This window comes from Argopecten irradians, unplaced genomic scaffold (genome assembly GCF_041381155.1).
Source record: "Argopecten irradians isolate NY unplaced genomic scaffold, Ai_NY scaffold_0131, whole genome shotgun sequence".
Taxonomy (NCBI): domain Eukaryota; kingdom Metazoa; phylum Mollusca; class Bivalvia; order Pectinida; family Pectinidae; genus Argopecten; species Argopecten irradians.
Window position 1 is genome coordinate 8,576 of NW_027187598.1, and position 21,617 is coordinate 30,192.

Here is a 21,617-nt window from a genome sequence, read left to right on the forward strand (position 1 = left end):
CTGTTTGCTCCTTATATACCCCTATACCAAGAACTGTATCTAAACTAGACCTAAACTAGACCTAAAATATTGTATCTAAGTAGGAAGGGGGACATTTTAGATACCGAATGCCCGTATCTCAGAGAGTGGACCTAAATCCCATAAATCTATACTTGACCAGGGGGGAGGGGGACATTTAGATACAGAGAGCTCGGGGTACTTAGATACAGTTTGGGTTTCAGACCTAAAACTCATTAATCACTCCCAGCCCCAGAGAGCACTGCTAGCCCAGCAACCTTTATCTGCCGCGTACCTAATTTGTATCTGTCCCCTAACACCCATTCCCTCTCTTATTGAACAAACACTAATGATATAAGAATATAGTTCTACAGTCTATACGCTAATTACTACACACTAAGGATTCTACACTAGGAATATAGTTCTACAGTCTATACGCTAATTACTACACACTAATGACTATTAACTAAGAATTCTACCCTAGGAATATAGTTCTACAGAATATATGCTAATTACTACACACTAATGAATATTAATTAGAATTCTACACTATCATGAACATTGTTAACAAGTACTGTACAGAAGGCTACAGCTAGTACCATGGGAGTTTGAAGAATCCTCATGTGATGTTTATCTGACCTTCCATCTCTATAATCATGATCACAAGTCACTGGATATTTCATTGGTTGCAGATGTCCACACACAGAATTTGAAAGTTTCCAACCTAGTTAAAACTGTTTGTTTTCTTCCGTCTCTTCATATTTATACATTTCACACATTAACACATGTGTATTCTCTATTTACTTAAAATTATATGTATTTTTACGTGTAAAATGATGACAACAAATGATACAGATAAAGGACTTGACACTTTATTAGTGAACAGGTGCTCTAAAATAGCACCTATTGCCATGAATAAACATGTACATGCCTGCTTTTCTAAAGTGCAACCATTCAATTTACATATTTATTCAACAGTTTGTTCACAGTTTCAATTTGTTGGTTTTTTTTTACTAAAACTAAAGCTTATATTCATTATTACCAAGGCAACACTGCAATATATCAACCATACTGTATTATAAATGATCTTATCAGGTAAACCTACATTAACTTATTAGTCCATACTTTATTGATGGATCCAAATATACTTGTTGGAATCAAGTCAGAGATTATATTAAAGGTCCTTATTCTGCGGATGGCTCTCTCAACATGAATTCGGTGTTGTGCAATAGTTTGGGTGATGTTGACATTAGATGAAGTTAACTGACATCCTGATGAAACAAATGGAGGAATGTTAAGGTTTAAACCAAGATTATTAAGTTCCTCAGTAATAGTAAATCCCTTATCTGCCATAATGGCATCACCCTTTTCAATAAAGTTTTCATCAAGAAGTTGTTGCAGTAGGGCATAAAATCCGCTCTTTGCAGTTATTTCTTTGTCCGACATGGATCCAGTGAAAAGTTCACTTACAAAAATCAAGTTGCCCAATGGGTCACATGCTACAAGAGCTTTCAGTGTAGTAGAAGATTTATAATCCGAATACATTTGTGACTGCAGTTTTAAGGAAGATGGTTTCTGAGTTTTCAACTCTGTACAATCAATAATTGCAATCGACCTTGGAAATTCTCCCTTGTATTTAGACGGCATGTTCGTTATAATGTCATTTCGATGAGGCCAGATAGGAATAGAGCCAAGGCTAACATACATATGATCAATCCATGTTAGAAATAGTTCACTCACAGCCTGCACCGAGATGGAAATCTGTATGCAAGGTCTTTTAGACCAAAATTGTGACGAAGTCTCATCGATGTTAAAAGAAGTTGATTATCAAGTCCCATATTCACTATCTCTTTTCTATTATTTTGATGTTGTGGACCTTGGGTAGTTAAAAACTGAGGCAGATTTTGAAAAGTAGAATGTTTAAAGCCTGTATAGTATTCGAGTAAACCTTCAACACGAGACTCCTCATTAATAATACTATTCACAGTTAGTGGTGTCCTACAAGAAGTTTCACAGCTATCAGGTATAGAACACGCAGTTGCAGTAGTAAAACTGTTGATGTTCCACGATGGAGCGGTGTTGGCATAGGATCTCATACTGGTGAAGCTGTTCTTTAAGTCTTGTAATTTCAGCTGCGGCAGACAGAAGCTGCAAAGACGTATCTGAAATTGAGAGAAAATAAAATTAAAACATAATTTGTAGTTATTAATAAAGACTTTTCTATGTTTGTTTTCAGTCTCAGAAGAATGTCCAATCTTTAAATACCAGTCAGTCAATGTCTTGTGGAGATCCTGTTTTCCCTAAAGCTTCCAAAATCCCATTACCACCTTGGTATCATGATTTAAAAGAGCCATCAAGGGTAGATAACCCTCCCTACATTGAGAAAGAAACTCGTCCCCAGAGTGCCAGCTTCCTTTGGAACCGTCTTAGAGAAAAAAGAATAACAGCATCTCAAATGCACAAAATCACACAAAGGAAAAAAGGTCCCACTGAAGCTATGCTAAAAGACTTGTTTCAGACCAAATCATTCAGTTCTGTGGCAACTGATTATGGTAGTAGTAGGGAACAAATGGCAAGGGAAAGGTATGTTAGCATAAGGTCAGCCAATAACCTGCATGTTCATGAATGTGGATTAGTCATCAACAATGAATTTCCTTATCTTGCAGCCACACCTGATGGTAAGGTTTGTGATAAAGGGGAGAGTGGCATACTAGAAATTAAATGTCCCTTTGTTGCAAGACAGATGACAATCATTGAAGCATGCAACAAAGTGAAAAAAATTGTACTTATTCATGATAACAATGTTATAAAAATGAACAGGGAACATCAGTATTATGTACAAATACAGGGACAACTTCTTGTAACAGGTGCTCCATGGTGTGATCTTGTAGTGTATACCACAAAAGATTTGTATATTGAGAGAATTCCAGCTGATGTTCCATTCATGACATCACTCTTACTTCAACTTTCATTGTTCTACAAATATCATGCTTTACCATATCTTAGAAAATAAAGCTCACCATATTTAGACACTAGCTTATGGATATATGAAGCGTTACATATACATGCAAGTTCATAGTTCAAATTTATAGGTACATATCTAATCAGTAGCTCCTGTCTTTTTATGGATATACAGATTTATTTGTGAGATGAGTTGATTTTCTTGCTACACATCATTTCAAATAGTATTTTAGTACTTTGTAATGTGTCTTACTGTGGTATTATACAATGGACCTGTACATACCTGAACCTATATCTTGTTCATGAGGTTTTTGTAATGGTGACGGTAATGGAACATCCTGATCAGCAGTCATATGCATGTCGACCTCTTCATCCTTATGATCAGGGTTGTCAGGGTTGTTTCTAAAAAAGATAGGTATCATTAGTGACCAGGCATCAACAGGGTTTTTTTATTTAAATCAGACAAACTTTGTATTAAATCCAAAAGAGTATAACTGAATCGCATAGATAAATAAATGATATGATTTTGTTAAAATAGGTTGTAATATTAACTTGACAGTTCCGCGTCAACACAGCTACATTGTATCCATCGAACACAAGTGAAGTTATTCAATCTATCGATGGCGATGGATCTAAGCGTAGATTATATAATTACATGGCTCCCAATGATGTAATATCGTCAAGTCAGACGACAATCTCAAACACATTGAGCTACTTGAAAACCGGTTTTTGACAACTTCCCAAACTCCAGTGTGTAAGCGTGCGTCAGCTTCGCCTCGCTGCACAACGATCACCGAGTTCACACATGTGGCCGAGCACAAATACTTTATGTTATTACGCTATATATTAACTTTTAGCAAAATTGAATATATATTTAAAAATCTGATCTGATTAAATAAAATTATCTCATAAATTTACTTTGTTTGTCATGTTTATTTAACACTAAAATATTGAACTTTTTTGTCGTCGCGGATGGATAATTCTATCTTACGTGAAGCGTCATAATCCGCTGTTCAATTGAGTAAGCTCCTCCCACTTTTGACCGACTTTTATTGAATAATTATGTCACTTTCAAATGACAATTTTATTGCATAAAGTATAAATAAAAAGTCGTGTGAGTGTAAATATAGGGATTGGATTGCGCTTTTATGTTAACCATGCTTGTATGGAGCAATTCCTCTAAGAATATATTCAATATGGGGCGCTAACGCGCCCCATAGAATATATTCTTAGAGGAATTGCTTCATACAAGCATGGTTAACATAAAAGCGCAATCCAATCCCTATTTGGTTCAATTATCAGTGTTATTAATTTCTTCGAGATGGATAGTCGAGTGAAATTCGAGTTATCTCCCTTCCATTGTCTGTAGGTCTCTGGTAAACGGAGTTATTTAACAGTGAGATGGTGCAATTTTAGAGGTGAATTGTGTAATTCTTTCACTTCCAGATCTTGTAACTGACTAGTTTACATCAAGATGTGAGTGAAGGATAAGCTTTGTCCTATTTTTCAAAATTATTTTCTTTCTAATAGCCACGATTCTTAAGTTCTGACCAGTTTTTCGGGTTCAAACGTTGCTCTAGATTTGATTTTATCTGTCCTTGGAATCTTTCAGAGGTTGATAATTCCCTTTTTCACTTCAATTGGTATACATTTGTAATTTTAGAATCATCTCATTCAGAAAATCAGGGCAAATTTGAAATTTTTGGGGCTGTTTTGTATCCATATTTTATAAGCTGCACCATACTTTCTCTGTGTTATATCAGATGTATTATGACATAATATGTTATAATCATTTCTTTATGATATTGTTTTGATTACTAAGTTATATATCTATAGTATTGGGCCAGTTCTGGAACTTTGCTTTGCTTAAATTTTCAGTTCTGGATATTTTTTGCTAGATATTGCAAAAATGGGGGGTGGGGGTAAAGAATATGAGTTATCTCCCCCTGATCTTCAAGTTTAATTCAGTTGTTCATATTATCCTGTAGTACACTAACTATACTATAGTTATAAGTAAAAGTCAAAAGTCTAGGTTCAAATTTCATTGAAATATTTAAATTTTTATATCTAAACTGTTTCAATTCTCATAATTTTTCTTACAGGAATCCCCATCGTCGATACGAGTACATAGCTTGCACTACCAGACCAACCCATGCAGAGAGCAAACTCCCATTTTGGAATCAGACCTTATGGACATGTAGCTTTCGAAAAATGGTAATTTTGAAAAATATGTAAAATGCTATAGGATGACAACCGGATATGACGTTTTCATCATTCAGCGTCCCTGGACACCATTTGACTGAACCCAATCTGCATGTTTTTGACTGGAAATCGAATGTTGAAGGTATTTTGCTTGTACTTTATACATATTTGGTAGTTATTTTTAATACGGAGGCCTTCCTGTCTTGATAACAACACTGTAAATTGGAGGATTTTGTTAAAAAAATCACATTACACATATGTTGTTAATATAGCTTAGCACATGAACCAATATCTTAGAAAGTGATTATACAGAAGATGTTTTTGTCACGATTATGACACAGGGGCTTGGGGCAGTATGACACAGGGGCTAGGGTCCTGGCCCGGGGGGGGGGGTACATGTAAGAAGTCAGCTGACTTAGAATATGATGTGTATTTCAATGATATTTAGTAAACTTCTATGAATCGGCATGATACACTGTGATTAGGAGTTATTCAAGCATAATATTAGGCTTTAGGCATTATCTCTTTCCCTGTATTTATCTATTTATCATAATCACTAATCTATTTATCTGTACATGTAACTCAAATATTTTATGTATTTATTCATCATATGGATATAATGTTGTTTGGTACTGTAAAATATACAGTATAGCCTTCTTTTTTAATATTAAGTGTTTAAGACTGGTCAGGAATAGGTAACATATTCAGGCTGTAGGTCGGTGGTTTTCATTTGGGTACTCTGGGTTCCTCTAAGTACAATTGACTCATCCTTAAATGGCCATGAAACCTAATCGATCTATATAAAACACTTTCTGTTTTTGTGTTCATTAATCAGCTACTTTCACTCATTCAGTTTAGTTATTTAATCATTTATTTATTCATTTCTTCTGTTTCAGCCGAGCTTTGAACATGGTACCTTTTGGGCCGACAAGTTTAACAGCTTATTCCTGACTTGAAGACAGCGCCAAGAGGAGTTAACTCATTTCACGAAAATACTAGACAGAGTTACCTTTCCATAAATGACCTGAGTATTTATTTGTGAGTATAATTTGTCTTTTTTCTCTATATATTTCTCTTATATACCTCTTTGGTTCAATTATCAGTGTTATTAATTTCTTCGAGATGGATAGTCGAGTGAAATTCGAGTTATCTCCCTTCCATTGTCTGTAGGTCTCTGGTAAACGGAGTTATTTAACAGTGAGATGGTGCAATTTTAGCGGTGAATTGTGTAACTTTCACTTCCAGATCTTGTAACTGACTAGTTTACATCATGGTGTGAGTGAAGGATAAGCTTTATTCTATTTTTCAAAATTATTTTCTTTCTAATAGCCAGGATTCTTAAGTTCTGACCAGTTTTTCGGGTTCAAATGTTGCTCTAGATTTGATTTTATCTGTCCTTGGAATCTTTCAGAGGTTGATAATTCCCTTTTTCACTTCAATTGGTATACATTTGTAATTTTAGAATCATCTCATTCAGAAAATCAGGGCAAATTTGAAATTTTTGGGGCTGTTTTGTATCCATATTTTATAAGCTGCACCATACTTTCTCTGTGTTATATCAGATGTATTATGACATAATATGTTATAATCATTTCTTTATGATATTGTTTTGATTACTAAGTTATATACATCTATAGTATTGGGCCAGTTCTGGAACTTTGCTTTGCTTAAATTTTCAGTTCTGGATATTTTTTGCTAGATATTGCAAAAATGGGGGGTGGGGGTAAAGAATATGAGTTATCTCCCCCTGATCTTCAAGTTTAATTCAGTTGTTCATATTATCCTGTAGTACACTAACTATACTATAGTTATAAGTAAAAGTCAAAAGTCTAGGTTCAAATTTCATTGAAATATTTAAATTTTTATATCTAAACTGTTTCAATTCTCATAATTTTTCTTACAGGAATCCCCATCGTCGATACGAGTACATAGCTTGCACTACCAGACCAACCCATGCAGAGAGCAAACTCCCATTTTGGAATCAGACCTTATGGACATGTAGCTTTCGAAAAATGGTAATTTTGAAAAACATGTAAAATGCTATAGGATGACAACCGGATATGACGTTTCCATCATTCAGCGTCCCTGGACACCATTTGACTGAACCCAATCTGCATGTTTTTGACTGGAAATCGAATGTTGAAGGTATTTTGCTTGTACTTTATACATATTTGGTAGTTATTTTTAATACGGAGGCCTACCTGTCTTGATAACAACACTGTAAATTGGAGGATTTTGTTAAAAAAATCACATTACACATATGTTGTTAATATAGCTTAGCACTTGAACCAATATCTCAGAAAGTGATTATACAGAAGATGTTTTTGTCACGATTATGACACAGGGGTTTGGGGCAGTATGACACAGGGGCTAGGGTCCTGGCCGGGGGGGGGGGTTACATGTAAGAAGTCAGCTGACTTAGAATATGATGTGTATTTCAATGATATTTAGTAAACTTCTATGAATCGGCATGATACACTGTGATTAGGAGTTATTCAAGCATAATATTAGGCTTTAGGCATTATCTCTTTCCCTGTATTTATCTATTTATCATAATCACTAATCTATTTATCTGTACATGTAACTCAAATATTTTATGTATTTATTCATCATATGGATATAATGTTGTTTGGTACTGTAAAATATACAGTATAGCCTTCTTTTTTAATATTAAGTGTTTAAGACTGGTCAGGAATAGGTAACATATTCAGGCTGTAGGTCGGTGGTTTTCATTTGGGTACTCTGGGTTCCTCTAAGTACAATTGACTCATCCTTAAATGGCCATGAAACCTAATCGATCTATATAAAACACTTTCTGTTTTTGTGTTCATTAATCAGCTACTTTCACTCATTCATTTTAGTTATTTAATCATTTATTTATTCATTTCTTCTGTTTCAGCCGAGCTTTGAACATGGTACCTTTTGGGCCGACAAGTTTAACAGCTTATTCCTGACTTGAAGACAGCGCCAAGAGGAGTTAACTCATTTCACGAAAATACTAGACAGAGTTACCTTTCCATAAATGACCTGAGTATTTATTTGTGAGTATAATTTGTCTTTTTTCTCTATATATTTCTCTTATATACCTCTTTGGTTCAATTATCAGTGTTATTAATTTCTTCGAGATGGATAGTCGAGTGAAATTCGAGTTATCTCCCTTCCATTGTCTGTAGGTCTCTGGTAAACGGAGTTATTTAACAGTGAGATGGTGCAATTTTAGCGGTGAATTGTGTAACTTTCACTTCCAGATCTTGTAACTGACTAGTTTACATCATGGTGTGAGTGAAGGATAAGCTTTATTCTATTTTTCAAAATTATTTTTCTTTCTAATAGCCAGGATTCTTAAGTTCTGACCAGTTTTTCGGGTTCAAATGTTGCTCTAGATTTGATTTTATCTGTCCTTGGAATCTTTCAGAGGTTGATAATTCCCTTTTTCACTTCAATTGGTATACATTTGTAATTTTAGAATCATCTCATTCAGAAAATCAGGGCAAATTTGAAATTTTTGGGGCTGTTTTGTATCCATATTTTATAAGCTGCACCATACTTTCTCTGTGTTATATCAGATGTATTATGACATAATATGTTATAATCATTTCTTTATGATATTGTTTTGATTACTAAGTTATATATCTATAGTATTGGGCCAGTTCTGGAACTTTGCTTTGCTTAAATTTTCAGTTCTGGATATTTTTTGCTAGATATTGCAAAAATGGGGGGTGGGGGGTAAAGAATATGAGTTATCTCCCCCTGATCTTCAAGTTTAATTCAGTTGTTCATATTATCCTGTAGTACACTAACTATACTATAGTTATAAGTAAAAGTCAAAAGTCTAGGTTCAAATTTCATTGAAATATTTAAATTTTTATATCTAAACTGTTTCAATTCTCATAATTTTTCTTACAGGAATCCCCATCGTCGATACGAGTACATAGCTTGCACTACCAGACCAACCCATGCAGAGAGCAAACTCCCATTTTGGAATCAGACCTTATGGACATGTAGCTTTCGAAAAATGGTAATTTTGAAAAATATGTAAAATGCTATAGGATGACAACCGGATATGACGTTTTCATCATTCAGCGTCCCTGGACACCATTTGACTGAACCCAATCTGCATGTTTTTGACTGGAAATCGAATGTTGAAGGTATTTTGCTTGTACTTTATACATATTTGGTAGTTATTTTTAATACGGAGGCCTACCTGTCTTGATAACAACGCTGTAAATTGGAGGATTTTGTTAAAAAAATCACATAACACATATGTTGTTAATATAGCTTAGCACTTGAACCAATATCTTAGAAAGTGATTATACAGAAGATGTTTATGTCCAACCAGATATACACTCTACACCTTGTATTCTGGTCCTATCTGTTGTCATTTACTAAACCACAACAGATACAACCAGATATACACCCAACACCTTGTATTCTGGTCCTATCTGTTGTCATTTACTAAACCACAACAGATACAACCAGATATACACCCAACACCTTGTATTCTGGTCTTATCTGTTTTCATTTACTAAACCACAACAGATACAACCAGATATACTCTCTACACCTTGTATTCTGGTCTTATCTGTTGTCATTTACTAAACCACAATAGATACAACCGGATATACTCTCTACACCTTGTATTCTGGTCCTATCTGTTGTCATTTACTAAACCACAACAGATACAACCAGATATATACTCTACACCTTGTATTCTGGTCCTATCTGTTGTTATTTACTAAACCACAACAGATACAACCAGATATACACACAACACCTTGTATTCTGGTCCTATCTGTTGTCATTTACTAAACCACAACAGATACAACCAGATATACACTCTACACCTTGTATTCTGGTCCTATCTGTTGTCATTTACTAAACCACAACAGATACAACCAGATATACACCCAACACCTTGTATTCTGGTCTTATCTGTTTTCATTTACTAAACCACAACAGATACAACCAGATATACACTTTACACCTTGTATTCTGGTCTTACCTGTTTTCATTTACTAAACCACAACAGATACAACCAGATATACACTCTATGTCTTATATTCTGGTCCTATCTGTTGTCATTTACTAAACCACAACAGATACAACCAGATATACACTCTATGTCTTATATTCTGGTCCTATCTGTTGTCATTTACTAAAACACAACAGATACAACCAGATATACACTCTAAACCTTGTATTCTGGTCTTATCTGTTGTCATTTACTAAACAACAACAGATACAACCAGATATACACTCTACACCTTGTATTCTGGTCTTATCTGTTGTCATTTACTAAAACACAACAGATACAACCAGATATACACTCTACACCTTGTATTCTGGTCCTATCTGTTGTCGTTTACTAAACCACAACAGATACAACCAGATATACACTCTACACCTTGTATTCTGGTCCTATCTGTTGTCGTTTACTAAACCACAACAGATACAACCAGATATACTCTCTACACCTTGTATTCTGGTCCTATCTGTTGTCATTTACTAAACCACAACAGATACAACCAGATATACACCCAACACCTTGTATTCTGGTCTTATCTGTTGTCATTTACTAAACCACAACAGATACAACCAGATATACACTCTACACCTTGTATTCTGGTCCTATCTGTTGTCATTTACTAAACCACAACAGATACAACCAGATATACACCCACACCTTGTATTCTGGTCCTATCTGTTGTCATTTACTAAACCACAACAGATACAACCAGATATACACCCAACACCTTGTATTCTGGTCCTATCTGTTGTCATTTACTAAACCACAACAGATACAACCAGATATACAACCAACACCTTGTATTCTGGTCTTATCTGTTTTCATTTACTAAACCACAACAGATACAACCAGATATACACTCTACACCTTGTATTCTGGTCCTATCTGTTGTCGTTTACTAAACCACAACAGATACAACCAGATATACTCTCTACACCTTGTATTCTGGTCCTACCTGTTGTCATTTACTAAACCACAACAGATACAACTAGATATACACTCTACACCTTGTATTCTGGTCCTATCTGTTGTCATTTACTTAACCACAACAGATACAACCAGATATACACCCAACACCTTGTATTCTGGTCCTATTTGTTGTCATTTACTAAACCACAACAGATACAACCAGATATACACCCAACACCTTGTATTCTGGTCCTATCTGTTGTCATTTACTAAAACCACAACAGATACAACCAGATATACACTCTACACCTTGTATTCTGGTCTTATCTGTTGTCATTTACTAAACCACAACAGATACAACCAGATATACTCTCTACACCTTGTATTCTGGTCTTATCTGTTGTCATTTACTAAACCACAATAGATACAACCGGATATACTCTCTACACCTTGTATTCTGGTCCTATCTGTTGTCATTTACTAAACCACAACAGATACAACCAGATATATACTCTACACCTTGTATTCTGGTCCTATCTGTTGTCATTTACTAAACCACAACAGATACAACCAGATATACACACAACACCTTGTATTCTGGTCCTATCTGTTGTCATTTACTAAACCACAACAGATACAACCAGATATACACTCTACACCTTGTATTCTGGTCCTATCTGTTGTCATTTACTAAACCACAACAGATACAACCAGATATACACCCAACACCTTGTATTCTGGTCTTATCTGTTTTCATTTACTAAACCACAACAGATACAACCAGATATACACTTTACACCTTGTATTCTGGTCTTACCTGTTTTCATTTACTAAACCACAACAGATACAACCAGATATACACTCTATGTCTTATATTCTGGTCCTATCTGTTGTCATTTACTAAACCACAACAGATACAACCAGATATACACTCTATGTCTTATATTCTGGTCCTATCTGTTGTCATTTACTAAAACACAACAGATACAACCAGATATACACTCTACACCTTGTATTCTGGTCTTATCTGTTGTCATTTACTAAACAACAACAGATACAACCAGATATACACTCTACACCTTGTATTCTGGTCTTATCTGTTGTCATTTACTAAAACACAACAGATACAACCAGATATACACTCTACTCTACACCTTGTATTCTGGTCCTATCTGTTGTCGTTTACTAAACCACAACAGATACAACCAGATATACACTCTACACCTTGTATTCTGGTCCTATCTGTTGTCGTTTACTAAACCACAACAGATACAACCAGATATACTCTCTACACCTTGTATTCTGGTCCTATCTGTTGTCATTTACTAAACCACAACAGATACAACCAGATATACACCCAACACCTTGTATTCTGGTCTTATCTGTTGTCATTTACTAAACCACAACAGATACAACCAGATATACACCCAACACCTTGTATTCTGGTCCTATTTGTTGTCATTTTACTAAACCACAACAGATACAACCAGATATACACCCAACACCTTGTATTCTGGTCCTATCTGTTTGTCATTTACTAAACCACAACAGATACAACCAGATATACACCCAACACCTTGTATTCTGGTCTTATCTGTTTTCATTTACTAAACCACAACAGATACAACCAGATATACACTCTACACCTTGTATTCTGGTCCTATCTGTTGTCGTTTACTAAACCACAACAGATACAACCAGATATACTCTCTACACCTTGTATTCTGGTCCTACCTGTTGTCATTTACTAAACCACAACAGATACAACTAGATATACACTCTACACCTTGTATTCTGGTCCTATCTGTTGTCATTTACTTAACCACAACAGATACAACCAGATATACACCCAACACCTTGTATTCTGGTCCTATTTGTTGTCATTTACTAAACCACAACAGATACAACCAGATATACACCCAACACCTTGTATTCTGGTCCTATCTGTTGTCATTTACTAAACCACAACAGATATAACCAGATATACACTCTACACCTTGTATTCTGGTCTTATCTGTTTTCATTTACTAAACCACAACAGATACAACCAGATATACACTCTACACCTTGTATTCTGGTCTTATCTGTTGTCATTTACTAAAACACAACAGATACAACCAGATATACACTCTACACCTTGTATTCTGGTCCTATCTGTTGTCATTCACTAAAACACAACATATACAACCACATATACACTCTACACCTTGTATTCTGGTCCTATCTGTTGTCGTTTACTAAACCACAACAGATACAACCAGATATACACTCCACACCTTGTATTCTGGTCCAATCTGTTGTCGTTTACTAAACCACAACAGATACAACCAGATATATACTCTCTACACCTTGTATTCTGGTCATATCTGTTGTCATTTACTAAACCACAACAGATACAACCAGATATACACCCAACACCTTGTATTCTGGTCTTATCTGTTGTCATTACTAAACCACAACAGATACAACCAGATATACACTCTACACCTTGTATTCTGGTCCTATCTGTTGTCATTTACTAAACCACAACAGATACAACCAGATATACACCCAACACCTTGTATTCTGGTCTTATCTGTTTTCATTTACTAAACTACAACAGATACAACCAGATATACACTCTACACCTTGTATTCTGGTACTAAACCACAACAGATACAATCTGTTCTCCACACCTTGTTTTCTGGTCCTATCTGTTTGTCGTTTTACTAAACCACAACAGATACAACCAGATATACTCTCTACACCTTGTATTCTGGTCCTATCTGTTGTCATTTACTAAACCACAACAGATACAACCAGATATACACCCAACACCTTGTATTCTGTTGGTTTATCTGTTGTCATTTACTAAAACACAACAGATACAACCAGATATACACTCTTACACCTTGTATTCTGGTTCTATCTGTTGTCATTTACTAAACCACAGATAGGACCAGATACAATATCTGGTTGTATCCAGATATACACTCTACACCTTGTATTCTGGTTCTTATCTGTTTTCATTTTACTAAACCACAACAGATAGACCAGATACCAGTTTATAAATGACAACTCAGACCAGATATACACTAGGGTGTAGACCTTGTATTCTGGTCTATCTGTTGTCATTTAGTAAACCACAACAGATACATGGACCAGATATATTAACCCATACACCTTGTATTCTGGTCTTATCTGTTGTTGTCAGTTTACTAAACCACAACAGATACAGACCAGAATATAAGCTAATAGAGGTGTTAGTGTATAACTGGTTGTATCTGTTTGTGGTTTAGTAAAGGACAAGAATGACAGACAGGTAAGACCAGGCGAATTAAGAGCGAGAGATAAAGGTGTTAAATTAGTATATCTGGTTGTATCTGTTGTGTGGTTTAGTAAATGAAAAACAGATAAGACCAGTGTGTACAAGGCTGTTGGGTGTCTATCTGGTTGTATCTGTTGTGGTTTAGTAAATGACAACAGATAGGACCAGATTACAAGGTGTTGTAGCGTGTATATCTGGTTGTATCTGTTGTCATTTACGTAAATGACAAAAGATAGGACCAGAATACAAGGTGTAGAGTGTGTAGTCTGGTTGTATATATAGTGTTTAGTGACAACAGATCAGAATCTGTTGTATCTGTTGTGGTTTAGTAAAGTGACAACAGATAGGACCAAGAATACAAGGTGTAGAGTAGTAATATCTGGTTGATAATCTGTTGTGGTTTAGTAAATGACAACAACAACAGATAGGAAACCAGAAATACAAGGTGTTTGTGTGTATTCTGGTTGTATCTGTGTGTGGTTTAGTAAATGACAACAGATACAACCAGAATACAAGGTGTTACAGTGTATATCTGGTTGTATCTGTGTGTGTTTAGTAAATGACAACAGATATAGAACCAGAATAGAATAATAGATGTATATCTGGTTGTATCTGTTGTGGTTTAGTAAATGACAACAGATAGGACCAGAATACTGAGTGTATATCTGGTTGTATCTGTTGTGGTTTACAAATGACAACACAGACTAGAACCAGAATACATAGGGAAAGGTGTAGAGTGTATATCTGGTTGTATCTGTGTGTGGTTTTAAAGTAACAATGACAACAGATAGACCAGAATACAAGGTGTAAGTGTATAGATCTGGTTGTATCTGTTGTGTTTAGTAAATGACAACAGATAGGACCAGAATACAAGGTGTAGAGTGTATATCTGGTTGTATCTGTTGTGGTTTAGTAAATGACAACAGATAGGACCAGAATACAAGGTGTAGAGTGTATATCTGGTTGTATCTGTTGTGGTTTAGTAAATGACAACAGATAGGACCAGAATACAAGGTGTAGAGTGTATATCTGGTTGTATCTGTTGTGGTTTAGTAAATGACAACAGATAGGACCAGAATACAAGGTGTAGAGTGTATATCTGGTTGTATCTGTTGTGGTAGTAGTAAATTTTTAACAACAATAGGACAAGAAACAAGGTGTTGAGAAGTAGTGTATATCTGGTTGTATCTGTTGTGGTTTAGTAAATGACAACAGATAGACCAGAATACAAGTGTAGAGTGTATATCTGGTTGTATCTGTTGTGGTTTAGTAAATGACAACAGATAGGACCAGAATACAAGGTGTAGAGTGTATATCTGGTTGTATCTGTTGTGGTTTAGTAAATGACAACGTGTTCTGATACACCAGAATCAGAATACAAGGTGTTGTGTATATCTGGGTGTATCTGTCTGTTTGTGTTTTAAAAATAGAACAGATATACAACAGATAGGACAGAATACAAGTGTGTAGAGTGTATATCTGGTTGTATCTGTTGTGGTTTAGTAAATGACAACAGATAGGACCAGAATACAAGGTGTAGGAGTGTATATCTGGTTGTATCTGTTGTGGTTTCTGTAAATGACAACAGATAGGAACCAGAAATACAAGGTGTAAGTGTATATCTGGTTGTATCTGTTGTGGTTTAGTAAATGACAACAGATAGGACCAGAATACAAGGTGCAAGTGTATATCTGGTTGTATCTGTGTTTTCCAGTAAATGACAACAGATAGGACCAGAATACAAGGTGTAGAGTGTATATCTGGTTGTATCTGTTGTGGTTTTGTAAATGACAACAGATAGGACCAGATACAAGGATAAGAGTGTAATGACAACAGATAGGACCAGAATACAAGGTGTAGTGTATATCTGGTTGTATCTGTTGTGGTTTAGTAAATGACAACAGATAAGACCAAATACAAGGTGTGAGTGTATATCTGGTTGTATCTGTTGTGGTTTAGTAAATGACAACAGATAGGACCAGAATACAAGGTAGTGTGAGTGTATATCTGGTTGTATCTGTTGTGGTTTAGTAAATGACAAAACAGATAGGACCAAATACAAGGTGTAGAGTGTATATCTGGTTGTATCTGTTGTGTTTAGTAAATGACAACAGATCCAGGATAGTGTATACTGGTTGTAAGTCAGGTCAAGTAAAATAAAGAATAGTGTAGAGTGTATATCTGTTGTATCTGTTGTGTTTAGTAAATGACAACAGATAGGACCAGAATACAAGGTGTACAGTCCAGTATGTCAATGGTTGTATCTGTTGTGGTTTAGTAAATGACAACAGATAAGACCAGAATACAAGGTGTAGAGTGTATATCTGGTTGTATCTGTTGTGGTTTAGTAAATGACAACAGATAGGACCAAAATACAAGGTGTAGAGTGTATATCTGGTTGTATCTGTTGTTGTTTAGTAAATGACAACAGATAGGACCAGAATACAAGGTGTTGGGTGTATATCTGGTAGTCTATCTGTCAAGGTAAAAACAACAGTAATGTACAGTGTTTGTCAGTGGTTTAATAAATGACAACATAGGACCAGAATACAAGGTGTAGAGTGTATATCTGGTTGTATCTGTTGTGGTTTAGTAAATGACAACAGATAGGACCTGTTGTGGTTTTGTAAACAAGGTGTAGAGTAGTGTATATCTGGTTGTATCTGTTGTGGTTTAGTAAATGACAACAGATAAGACCAGAATACAAGGTGTAGACCAGTATAGTATCTGGTTGTATCTGTTGTGTTACATGTTGTAGTTAAAAAATGACAACAGACGTGTTAGGACCAGAATACAAGGGTAAAAGTGTATATCTGGTTGTATCTGTTGTGGTTTAGTAAATGACAACAGATAGACCAGATGTCAATGAAAGTGTATATACTGGTTCTAAAGTTGTGTTTTGTGATGTAAAAATACAACAGAAACAACCAGAATATTGTACCAAGGTTCTGTACAGTGTCAGTCCAGATTGTCAAATAAAAGTAAACATGACGTTGTCGCTGAATGAAATTTCCAGTGTCAAAAACATGCAGATTGGGTTCAGTCAAATGTATCTGTGTCACGCTGGACGCTGAATGAATGAAACGTCATATCCGGTTGTCATCCTATAGCATTTTACATATTTTTCAAATTTACCATTTTTGGAAAGGAAAGCTACATGTCCATAAGGTCTGATTCCAAAATGGGAGTTTGCTCTCTGCATGGGTTGGTCTGGTACTGCAAGCTACTGTACTCGTATCGACAATGGGAAGATTCCTGTAAGAAAAAATTATGAGAATTGAAACAGTTTTGAAAGAAAAAAAAATTTAAAATATTTCAATTTGAAATTTGAAACCTAGACTTTTGACTTTTACTTATAACTATAGTATAGTTAGTGTACTACAGGAAATATGAACAACTGAATTAAACTTGAAGATCAGGGGGATAACTCATATTCTTTACCCCCACCCCCACCCCCCATTTTTGGAATTTCTAGCAAAAAATATCCAGAACTGAACAATTAAGCAAATCAAAGTTCCAGAACTGGCTCAATACTATAGATATATAACTTAGTAAACAAAAGAATATCATAAAGAAATGATTATAACATATTATGTCATAATATATCTGATATAACACAGAGAAATTACGGTGCAGCTAATAAAATATGGATACAAAATAGCCCCAAAAATTTCAAATTTGCCCTGATTTTCTGAATCAGATGATTCTAAAATTACAAATGTATACCAATTGATGTAAAAAAGGGAATTATTAACCTCTGAAGGATTCCAAGGACAGATAAAATCAAATCTAGAGCAACATTTGAACCCGAAAAACTGGACAGAACTAAAGAATCGTGGCTATTAGAAAGAAAATTATTTTGAAAAATAGAATTAAACTTATCCTTCACTCACATATTGATGTATACTAGTCAGTTACAAGATCTGGAAGTGAAAGAATTACACAATTCACCTCTAAATTTGCACCATCTCACTGCTAAAAAAACCCGTTTACCAGAGACCTACAAATGTACAGACAATGGAAGGGAGATAACTCGAATTTCACTCGACTATCGATCTCGAATAAATTAATAACACTGATAATTGAACCAAAGAGGTATATGAGAGAAATATATAGAGAAAAAAAAACAAATTATACTCACAATTAAATACTCAGGTCAATTATGGAAAGGTAACTCTGTCTAGTATTTTCATGAAAAATGAGTTAACTCCCCTTGGCGCTGTGTCTTCAAGTCAGGAAAAAGCTGTTAAACTTGTCCGGCCCAAAAGGTATCATGTTCAAAGCTCGGCTGAAACAGAAGAAAAATAAATTAATAAATAAATGACTAAAAAACTAAAATGAATGAGTTAAAGTAGCTGATTAATGAACACAAAAACAGAAAGTGTTTTATATAGATCGATTAGGTTTCATGGCCATTTAAAGTGTGTCAATTGTACTTGGAGGAACCCAGAGTACCCAAAATAAAAACCACCGACCTACAGCCTGAATCTATTACCTATTCCTGACCAGTCTTAAACAAACATTTAATTTTGAAAAAGAAGACTATACTGTATATTTTACAGAACCAAACAACACTATATATCCATTATGATGAATTTAAATATATAAAATATTTGACTTACATATACAGATAAATAGATTAGTGATTATGATAAATAGATAAATAGAGGGAAAAGAGATAATGCCTAAAGCCTAATATTATGCTTGAATAACTCCTAATCACAGTGTATCACGCGAATTCATAGAAGTTTACTAAATATCATTGAAATACACATCATATTCTAAATATTCTAAGTCTTCTGACTTCTTACATGTAAGTCCCCCCCCCCCCCCCCCCCCCCCCCCCCCCCCGGGCCAGGACCCTAGCCCCTGTGTCATACTGCCCCCAAAGCCCCTGTGTCATAATCGTGACAAAAACATCTTCTGTATAATCACTTTCTAAGAGATATTGGTTCATGTGCTAAGCTATATTAACAACATATGTGTAATGTGATTTTTTTTTTCAACAAAATCCACCAATTTACAGTGTCGTTATCAAGACAGAAAGGCCTCCGTATTAAAAATAGCTACCAAATATTTATAAAATACAAGCAAAAATACCTTCAGTCAAAACATTCGATTTCCAGTCAAAAACATGCAGATTGGGTTCAGTCAAATGGTGTCCAGGGACGCTGAATGATGAAAACGTCATATCCGGTTGTCATCCTATAGCATTTTACATATTTTTTTCAAATTTACCATTTTTGGAAAGCTACATGTCCATAAGGTCTGATTCCAAAATGGGAGTTTGCTCTCTCTGCATGGGTTGGTCTGGTACTAAAGGAGTTTTACTGTCAGGTCTGATCGACTGCAAATTATGAAGAATTCCTGTAAGAAAAATTATGAGAATTGAAACAGTTTTGAAATAAAAATTTAAATATTTCAATGAAATTTGAACCTAGATTTTTACTTTTACTTATACTATAGTATAGTTAGTGTACTACAGGAAAATATGACCAATTGAATTAAACTTGGAGATCAGGGGGAGATAACTCATATTCTTTACCCCCCCCCCCCCCCCCCCCCCATTTTTTGGAATATCTAGCAAAAAATATCCAGAACTGAAAATTTAAGCAAATCAAAGTTCCAAAACTGGCTCAATACTATATATATATATAACTTAGTAAAAAAATAGAATATCATAAAGAAATGATTATAACATATTATGTCATAATATATCTGATATAACACAGAGAAAAATATGGTGCAGCTAATAAAATATGGATACAAAACAGCCCCAAAAATTTCAAATTTGCCCTGATTTTCTGAATCAGATGATGATTCTAAAATTACAAATGTATACAAATGTATACCAATTGATGTAAAAAAGGGAATTATTAACCTCTGAAAGATTCCAAGGGACAGATAAAATCAAATCTAGAGCAACATTTGAACCCGAAAAACTGAACAGAACTAAAGAATCGTGGCTATTAGAAAAGAAAAAATTTTGAAAAATAGAATTAAAGCTTATCCTTCACTCACATCTTGATGTAAACTAGTCAGTTACAAGATCTGGAAGTGAAAGAATTACACAATTCACCTCTAAAATTTGCACCAGGCTGACTGCTAAAATATGTCTCCGTTTACCAGAGACCTACAAATGTACAGACAATGGAAGGGAGATAACTCGAATTTCACTCACTCGACTATCCATCTCGAAGAAATTAATAACACTGATAATTGAACCAAAGAGGTATATAAGAGAAATATATAGAAAAAAAAAAACAAAAATTATCACAAATAAATACTCAGGTCATTTATGGAAAGGTAACTCTGTCTAGTATTTTCATGAAATGAGTTAACTCCCCTTGGCGCTGTCTTCAAGTCAGGAAAAAGCTGTTAAACTTGTCCGCCCCAAAAGGTACCATGTTCAAAGCTCGGCTGAAACAGAAGAAATGAATAAATTAAAAATAAATAATATAAAATAATAAAATGACATGAGTGAAAGTAGCTGATTTTAATGAACACATAAACAGAAAGTGTTTTATTTAGACTCGATTAGGTTTCATGGCCATTTAAGGATGTGTCAATTGTACTTGGAGGAACCCAGAGTACCCAAGCTTAAAAACCACCGACCTACAGCCTGAATCTATTACCTATTCCTGACCAGTCTTAAACATTTAATTTTGAAAAAAAGAATACTATACTGTTTACTATTTTACAGTACCAAAACAACACTATCAATATATGATGAATATAAAGAGTACATAAAATATTTTGAGTAAACATGTACATACAGATAAATAGATTAGTGATTATGATTAAATAGATAAATACAGGGAAAGAGATTATGCCTAAAGCCTAATATTATGCTTGAATAACTCCTAAATCACAGTGTATATCACGCTGGATTCATAGAAGTTTACTAAATATACATTGAAAATACACATCAAAAACTAAAATATTCTAAGTCACAGACAGACTTCTATACATGTAACCCCCCCCCCCCCCCCCCCCCCCCCGGCCAGGACCCTAGCCCCTGTGTCATACTCTGCCCCAACCCCTGTGTCATAATCGTGACAAAAACATCTTCTGTATAATCACTTTCTGAGATATTGGTTCAATGTGCTAAGCTATATTAACAACATATGTGTAATGTGATTTTTTTTTAACAAAATCCTCCAATTTACAGTGTTGTTATCAAGACATGAAAGGCCTCCGTATTAAAAATAACTA

At 34.8% G+C, this 21,617-nt stretch overlaps 2 long non-coding RNA genes and 1 pseudogene across 2 annotated transcripts; 2 read left to right on the plus strand and 1 right to left on the minus strand.

Annotated features, from left to right (window-relative positions):
- Positions 1-855: 855 nt before the first annotated feature.
- LOC138311826 (uncharacterized) lies at positions 856-3,363 on the minus strand (annotated as a pseudogene).
- A 1,730-nt stretch (positions 3,364-5,093) lies between these two features.
- On the plus strand, positions 5,094-7,172 carry LOC138311829 (uncharacterized). The gene is made up of 3 exons (XR_011206753.1): positions 5,094-5,302; positions 6,057-6,198; positions 7,064-7,172. It is a non-coding gene; the product is annotated as an uncharacterized lncRNA (long non-coding RNA).
- Positions 7,173-7,224: 52 nt separating this feature from the next.
- On the plus strand, positions 7,225-9,352 carry LOC138311830 (uncharacterized). The gene is made up of 3 exons (XR_011206754.1): positions 7,225-7,305; positions 8,060-8,201; positions 9,067-9,352. It is a non-coding gene; the product is annotated as an uncharacterized lncRNA (long non-coding RNA).
- Positions 9,353-21,617: the final 12,265 nt, after the last annotated feature.